Source organism: Crocodylus siamensis, chromosome 15, assembly GCF_052110815.1.
Source record: "Crocodylus siamensis isolate JL-2025a chromosome 15, ASM5211081v1, whole genome shotgun sequence".
Lineage (NCBI taxonomy): Eukaryota > Metazoa > Chordata > Crocodylia > Crocodylidae > Crocodylus > Crocodylus siamensis.
The window spans coordinates 32,813,552-32,822,784 of record NC_143409.1 but is presented as its reverse complement, the minus strand read 5'-3'; positions in this window follow the sequence as shown (position 1 = coordinate 32,822,784).

The following is a 9,233-nucleotide window of genomic DNA, read 5'->3' as shown; positions in this document are numbered from 1 at the left end:
CATCAAGCTATTGATTACTACTCTGAGACCAATGTAGCCAGCCAGCTTTCGATCCACTTTACAGTCCATTCATATGGCCCATACTTCCTTAGCTTGCCTGAAAGAATGTTGTGGGAGACTGTATCAAAAGCTTTGCTAAAATCAAGGTATACCACATCCACCAGTCTGCCCACATCCAGACAGACAGTCACCTCATCATAGAAAGCAATCAGGTTGGTCAAGCATGACTTACCACTGGAGAACCCATGCCAACTCTTCAACTCCTAGGAATGTTCTCTTTTCTCCATTTTCACAGTTCTGCAAATCGTTATAATCTTCCACCATGTCCCTTTCTCCCTGAGGCCTGAAGAAGAACACAGTGCATTTGAAAGCCTGTCTAAGTCTACCCCAATACAGTTGGCCCAACAAGAAATCCTTGTTTCACCCACTGAAATCCTTGCCTCTACTACAGAAAATTAGTGCTAGGCAGCAGCAGCTCTAGGATTTTACAAGTGGAGATGTGGGAGAAGTGACCAGCACTGCAGGGATGGCTGACCCCTCAACTCCCAGCCTTCTCCTCCCCATCCCACCAGAGCAGGCAAGCCACACTGTGCACATCTATATGTGCCCCTACAGCAACGTTGTTACTGTGCTATCATTTAGTACTTCCTTTTGGAAATTTATATACGAGAGAGAGAAGGGGGAGAGAGAGAGAGAGAGAGAGAGAGAATTTTCACTTTTGTCTACAGAATATACATATAGTGAAAATAGACATATATAAATGTCCAATAAACCTGGTCCAACTCTTCTATATAGGTAGTGAAGTTAGACACACGCATTAAGGGTCTATACTACTTACCTTTATATAATATAATTTAGTTCTAAGAACTCTAGCTGTCTCTTGCACAAAAGTATGTTACATAAGGTATCACTGGAACTGAAACTATAGTTATCCTCAGTTCATTGGTTGTAGCCTCATTGATTTAAGGACATAGGTAGGCAAAGTTATTTGGGTAGATATGATATCTTTTGTTAGACCAACTAAATAGTTGGAAAAAATGTTCTTTGCAAGCATTGTTCTTGAGGAAGGTTGTTTGTGCCCAAACGCTTGCAAAGAAGAATTTTTCCAACCATTTGGTTGACCTAATAAAAGATAATACCACATCTACCTGAAATACGTTGCCTGCCTTTTAAGTACTTGTATGGTTCCTAATATTGTAGCTTTTGAGCCATTTTCAATTTTTAGCATATTTATTCTCACATCACCTAAGTAAATTAGGAAAGTACTCTTATCTCTATTCTAATAGGTGGGTAACTGAAGCACAGAGAAACCTAGAGTGAAGTTTTCAAAAGCACCTAAGTGACCTCCCCAAGGTCACAGAGGAAGTCTATGGCAGAATCCAATATTGAACTTCAGTTTCAGGCTAATGTTATAAGGCTACTCTTTCTTTCAGTGAACTGAAAAGGCTTCTAAGTGAATAAGAGTTGTAACTTTGTAGGGGAAAACTTTTGGGCAGCGAGCATAGAATTAACCCAAGTTGAACTGTAGAGTGAACCTAAGCACACAAATCAGCCCCCAGTTACGTCTATTAATATTTGGTTAGGTCATATTGGTAATTGCTATCTTTCCCCTGTAGCACACTTTGCTATTGTTACTGATTTAAGAATGTCTCAAACTTCTCTAATTCCTAAAAATGCCCAAAATCTATGCTCTGAAGAAACCAGAATTTTGGCTGTTCTTTGGCAAACTCATCTGTAGATACTGACTCATCTGTAATCTGTTTGTGAGAGTTGATGGGATCACAAGAGATCAAGTATTTCAGTTTTAAAATTTCATAACTAGCTTCATACTTGTCTATTGGGGATGTGTGAAGCTTCAGGTGCCGATTTGATTTGGAGGCGATTCAGTGGCCGAACGTCCAGATCAAATCAGGAGACCAATAAGAAGGTCTGAATCAATTCAAAGTACTCCAAATCAATTTGGAAAAAGATTCAGAGAGCTTTGGAGATTCAGGCATCCCCACTCACCACCACAGGGAGCTGGACCTAGACTCCATTCTGTTAAGTAGTGGGTGGGGGACAGGACCATGGGGGGGACCCCTGCCTGGCCCCATTCCCTGCCTACCTGCCTGCCCCTGAGTGCCCTCCAACCCCTGCCCACTCAACCAGTCCCTCTTCCCCCCATGGCTACCCCACCTAACCCCAGCTCCCAGCTCAAAAAGCCCCACACTCACCAGGTGCTTCAGCTACCATTGAGGCCTCTGGGGTCTCATAGCAGAGCACCACCCCATGCAGCACAGGGTAGTGGGGATTGCCCCTCCCCCCCAGAAGGATCCAGTGAGTGCAGGGCTTTTTATTTTATTTTTTAAAGAGCATGCAGCTGGGACAAGGCAGGGCAGCCATGGGTGGCGGGGGGAAATAGGAGAGTGGGTGGGGGTTATGGAAGAGCCCTGCATACAGTGTGGAGCAGTAGGAATTGCCTCCCCCACCCTCCCTACCTGGCAGGAGCAACTGAGTGGGAGGGGTTTTTGGGGGGGTTTTTTGAGGAGCCAGGAGCTGGGGCTGGGAGAGTGGGTGGGTGGGAGATGGGGGCTCATGACAGAGATCCCCCACACAGCATGGCCCAGCAGGGATTCCACACCCCCGCCACCTGGTAACAGCTGACCACAGCCAGGCTTTTTTTTTTTTCTTCCAGCCAGGAGGCTGGGGCTGGGTGGGGCAGCCATTGATGGGGCTAGAAGAGCAGGCAAGGGCTAGGGCCCATCAGATTTGGAGTTTCATCTGATACAGTGGTGGCTGAATCTCCAAATCAGATTCAGCCGAAATCAATTCAGGACAGTGATTCTAAATCACTGAATTGATTCGCTGCCCCTTCCCCCATTAGCCGAATCTGAATCCAAAGCAAATACTAGCCATTTCACACAGGCCTACCATCTATTGCTTAGCAAAAATGCCAACACAGGAATAACCTATAGCAGAACTTTTGTACCCTCATCCTTCACCTTCAAACTTTTCGAAAAGTCCCTGTGTTTATATATTTTTTCCACAATTCAGCCTTTCCGCTAATTACGTTATACCATAATGGAGACTTTGATGAAACTCCAGAATAGCAGAGATGGGAAGCATCATTTTAAACACGATAGGGATAAGTTGCTCCTGGATAAAATTCTTGTGCCAAGTTATATTCCATAGTGAGTTTTAAGAGCAGAGGTGTGTAATGGAAATGCTCATGCAATCTTAATTATAAAAGTTTTTCTCAGATGGAAATGCATTGACCTAGAAGACTCCATTTCTAAACCCTTCTCACCTGTAATAGAATATGCCTAGTGGAATAGTTCAAGTAATATATTATGCATTTACTTATCTTGTGATCTCCAGCTGGGTGCTTTAAAAAGGCACATTTTCTTCAAAAACACCCTGGTATTAGAAACACTCAACTGTGTTACAGGACAGTGCTGTCATTCTATTCAGTGTCGCTTTGCATTTCATATTAACTGAAATCTATTTCAGGTTCTACTGAAAATGCAAGGAAGCTTTCCTGACTGGAGTACTAGGAATTCAACTGGCCTCCGTTCTGAGACATTCTGTGGTCTCTCACCATCTTCCCTGCATATTTATAAATTTGAAATGTTAAGAGGTCTTCATACAAAGAGCTCCTTGCAAAGATTGTTCTCTCACAGTGATTAGGTAAATGTTCAAATCCCACACATACAGATGTGCTTGTAACGCTGTCAAATTCAGCCCCTTTCAGTTCCCTTTTTGTCAAGTGCCACTATTTTGGGGTCTTGCATCCTGTCCAGTTTCTTGCATGTTGGCAGATTAGTGACTAAAACAAGATAGGTTTTTTTAATGGAGAGCTGTGAACCATGCACTTAGCTGCTTGCTTGTTTCCTGCTTTGCTGACCTGTCAATAAGCTTCTGTGAAAATACTGCACACTTCCTTATATAATGGTAGATTGATTGCCCCGCCTGCCTGCCAACAAACTCTGTACTAAAATTGTACACCATCTCCTCCATTCCCTGCTCCATTCCTTGGAGTACCTTTATTGACTAATAATCACGTGCCTCAGGGACATAAGTATCAACATCCCAGTGACACTGAGATTACCAACATGATAACCTTACTATCTGTATGAGTATTCCTGAAGCTAGAACTTGCCTCTTCTTAAAATGTCACTAGCCTTGGTTCTCAAAGAGCATCTACAGAAGATGCTGGCTATGCAGTAGCCAGGAAATGCTGCACAGTAGTGCATCACAGCATGGCCAGCGCTACTATGCTACTGCATAGTATTATTAGGCTACTGTGAAGCAGTGTCACCTAAAAGACATTTGCCAAAGCTACTGCACAGTAAGTTCAGTTACTGTGCACTTATTTAGCACTTGCTAACACATAATACAAGTACTTAATAAATGTGCAGTAACTACTGTGCAGTAGCATCTCATGTAGACATGCCTAAGATCTCTCATGAGAATTTAGTTCCAGTATTTTTTTTCAGAATATTCTTTTGCTCCAGAATGAACCTGCACCTCATATTTGTCCACTTAGTAGTTAAGTTCTACTACAAAAGTAGGTATTGCTGCTTTATCTCAGTTCCCCCACATTTTAATCTCAGGCTTCTTGATTGAGTTGTTCTTGCTTTTTCTGAGTTTTACCCATTAATGTGACCTCAGTTATTCAAATCACAAATAGCTTCCAAGTATCAAAGGCTTGAGCCAAATACTTGTAAATACGTTATGTCACAGTTCAGAGTTAATTTCCTTTGACTCTTTCTCCCCATGGACAACAGACTTGCCACCTGTGCTTCATTCACAGAAAAATCCTGTGATTTACCCCACTTTTAGACTCGGTTTCCAGGCAACTGCGTTTCCTTAGTAGGACCAACTGGGTTGGGCACCAGCCAAAGTCTTCCCTTCAGAAGCTGTAATCATTAAGAAAATGTAATGACACCAATTTCTTCAAAAGATGATTTTTTATTTGTTTGTTTGTGTTTTTGTCATGCATATGAACACAGTAATCAGAGAAAAAAGGATTAAAACAAAAGGCCCATACACAAACTTTACACAAGGCTTAGTAACCTGCTCAAATATTATACAAGCCTATCTTATCCCAGAGAAAATGATCATGTGGAAATGGAACCTGTTTACTTCCCTCCAGATCTGTTCTCTCTGTCTCAACTTCAGGGCCAAGGCTTTTAAACAATTTAATTCTTTGTTCAATGTTTCCTGCCTGAACAGTCTGGGCTTGGTTCCTGGCCGTGTTCTAACTGGGACAGAGGCAAAGCTTCAAAGTCCTTGACATTTGTTAAACTCCATCTAAAACCGTTAACTTCAGCTCTTCCAAATAGCCAAAAATCACTGAAGACTGATTTAAAGATTTAAGTACTCTTTAGCTAGCAACACTATAAGCATCAAGCTGTACGTATGGATAAAATCTGGCATAAGGAAAATACTACTTTTTGCACTGATAAAATGTAGTCCCCATCTATTTAAAAAAAAAAAAATGGAGATCAAAGCAACTTGCAAACTGCTTATCAAACCTGATTACAGAGGTACTGTTTAAATTGAAGAAGTCTTTTTGAATACTCCAAGTGATAATTTTTTTCTAGGTCCTACAATTTTATACTTTTCTTCCCCACAGCACCAAGGAATAGCATTTGGTACAGTAATCATGGTCAGGTACCTTCATATCCATGAATAACAAATTTAAAAAGTGCCCTGGTAGGGTGATGCCTCCCAGACTGCTCTTTATTCCACCCCTCTGTGCAAGAAGAGGGTTGGCTGGAAAGCTTGGCATGCACAGAAGAGAAGCATGGACCAACCTGAAGAGCTCCCATAAGGCATTAGTAGTATCATTTTAGAACAAAAACATTTCAGCTCCTAGCTGAAAGCCTGCACTCTGTTCTAGCTCATTACATTTTTGACAAAAATAGAAATATATTCCATGAAATCAGACTTCTCTAATCCTCATTTACTAAGAAAAGTTTACTTGAAAAAAAAAAAATTCTTTTGAAACTTTTGATAGATAATTTTTAAATCAGTGATTATGAGCTCATGTAAGATATGAACCACTAGTCAGTGGAGGTGTGCTACCAATGAAATTGTGTCCTGTATTAATTCTCCTGTCATGCTTGCTCCTGGTTTCTCTTTATATAAACATTCTCTCCAAAGCCTTCAAGGCTTTTGATGGACTCACAAAAACAACAACAAACACATTGATTTCTCTACTTTTCTGGGAACTCTCCTCATTTCCTTCTGAGTTTCTCTCGTCCAATACAAGATCAAACCGAGATACCCAAACTTGCATTTCTTATTTGACATGAGATACAATTTTGTTTTAAACAGTTTTTAAATAAATCAGCAAAAACAGTTTACCTCTGGACAGATTCAATATTGGATTATTCTGTAGCATGTTTCAGCATGTGTATTAAAACACTTGGATGGAGGCGGGGGGAGAAGGGGAAACTCTCCCTAGGCCAGGGCCATTTGAGGCAGGAGGAGGGGGTGGAAGTCAATGAGCAGCTCAAAAAGGGTCTGTGACAAAATTTAACCATTAGGAAAATGCAAAATCTCCTGCATTTAACCCCTCCCAGAAAACTGCTGAATGAAGCACAAGTCCAAGAGCCCTAGACCTGTGCCCACTGAGTAAAGGGATGAGACACAAATGTCCCCCCTCCCTAAAGCCCTCCCAGCACACTTCAGGGCAGCCCCCGACAGGACTGTGCTGCCAGTACTGAAGGGGACACACTGAGCTGCATCACCAGCAGCTGTCTTGGGACAAAGCATGCTGCAGGGCATTGTGGGGCAGTGGGGAGGATTGAATAGTGGCTGCAGATGAGCTTGGGGCACTAAGGACCAGCTTCAGAGAAGTGGCATGGGAAGGGACAGGCACTGAGGGAAGATGGCCTCTGCTGTGACTAATGCAACTATTCGATTCCCCTCAGCCTATGCCTTTTTGGGGTGACATGCAGAGGTGGCCAAAATGACAGTGGGAGAGACCCAGGAATGAAAGTCACTAACACACACACAGAGGCATGGGCCTCTTGGCACCTGGGCTCTGAGGCTTGTGGGCTTCAAGGGGCATTCGCAGCGTGCCAAGGTGCCTGAAATGCCAAAGCTTGTTCTAATACAAGCCAGGAGCCACATAGACCTGCCAGGCTCATACCTGTCCACCTCCAAATGAATTGCTGGAATTCAGTAGTAGAAAAACTGAGGCTGCTTACAGAAAGGATGCACAAAACCATAAAAGACCATCTCCTTATGGAAAGTTTTGTATTTGCTAATTGGACACTAAAACTGCAGTGAAGTAGACTGTGCTTTTCAATTATTTCCTCTGAAGCTGTTGTCTACAATTGGCAAACTTCATAATGTTCTTTGCTATAGAGCGACACGTCCGTCATTAAAACATTCCTCACTGACTGAGCTCAGCATTTTGGGCTCATGCAAAACAGCCACAGCAAAAGCAAATGTTTAAGCTATGGCTCCACCTTGTGGGAAACAACTGAAAGAACAACTTAGGGCACCATTTTACAAAGAAGTGTGCCTTCATACACACTGATACAGATACAACAATCACTGGGCATGTTCAGATGAGTAAACACGTGCACTTTGTGACACCGCACCCATCTGCAGCACCACAAGCCACACATGCTGCCCATGCACAATGTCACTGCACTGCTAATTTGCAGTGCAGCAGGGGTTTTTGACACTGGGATATCCCAGTATTGAAAAAAACCCACACCAGAAAAAAGTGGGGTGGAGTATGTGGCAGCAGCATGCACCACCTAAAACAAGAGCCTGGCCAGCCACAGCCACACTTTGGCTGTGGGCCAGGCTCTGCACCCCCAGATCATGGCTACTGGAGCCCCGGGAGGCCCCCAGAACTGCAAGTAAAGCTGCTGGCCCCAGCATCCCCTACCCTACCCAGGGCAACTTGCTGTGTGCCAGATTGCTTGTGCAGGGGCATTTCCCAGGGACAACTAGCAGCAGCATAAATGTGCACCGCTGTTAGTTATCACCAGGGACACACCCCTGGTGTTAGTGTCTACCAGGTTTTTTTTATTTGCCATTTTATGACTAGTGGGAAGTGTTGGCCTTTCCAAATCCCTGCAGTAGACTCCAGTTTGCCAGGGCCAGTGCAGTACAGAGGCTTTGTATTGCTCTCATGCTGGTGAATCTGCCATTAGAAGTTGAAATACGCAAAATTAATGTTCATTAGAAGTATTGCACAGTGGCTTTCCTTTTATATTTCTTAATTGGCATTTTGTTTCGTTTTTTAAAGGAAAGCTCCTGATCAAAACTGTTTAAAGTTTGAGTACAAACCAGCTGGTTTATAAAAGGTGAAAAATAGGTAATCAACACCACAAAAGTAACTCAAAATAGACTACCTCCAGGCTGTACCTCACACCATTAAATAACCATAGTTCTGGTTACCATGTACAAGGATCGCATTCACTAACAAGACTCACTTCAGTTAGTTAAGATGTCTCTTTACATTCGCTCCCTGTACAAAGCAGAGCTAAGAAGGTTTTGGCCTCTTAACTGCAGCAGATAATATATCACATTAGACTGTTACCTATGTAAGGTCATGCCTCAAAACCAGTTCACCTCAAAAGGGGTTATACCATGCTGTATCTCCTGCCTATCTAAATTTCGGCTTTTCTTTTTTCTGTAGCCCATGTTTACCATGTTAGGCTTGGGAATTAGCAGAGCAGTGCTGTACTAAACTAAGCCAAGCTTTACTAAACTATTCTATAGTATATACTGAACCTCATTTCCAATGTTAACTACGTTTTTAAACCTGGGACATCAACAAATATAAACCACAACCTATCCTTAACTATGCAAATTCCTTGATATTCACTATTCTAACCCTAGATGCTTAGTATGCTGAAGATGGTGAACTTACATTGTATCTAATGAGAAATTTGAACCCACAGGCTGGCTGGTAAAAGATGCATTACACTCTCTTTGTTCATTACAGCCAAGAAAATGGTCTCCCTAGATATCTTGCAGAATCCTATATGTTCATTACGTATATCTGCAAAGATTATTAAGGGAAGTAATTTTATATTCTTGAAGAGGCAAGACAGTATTTAAATATTTGTGAAGCTGTCAGTTAAAAACTCAAGATATTTTCACTATTCCTTCTGCGGTTTCAAGAAGTGTGACTTTCACTTGACTCACCACGCATAAGTGCCTGAATTTCTCTGGTAAAGCCACACATCCCCATCTCCCTATAAAAGGAAACTGCTTTA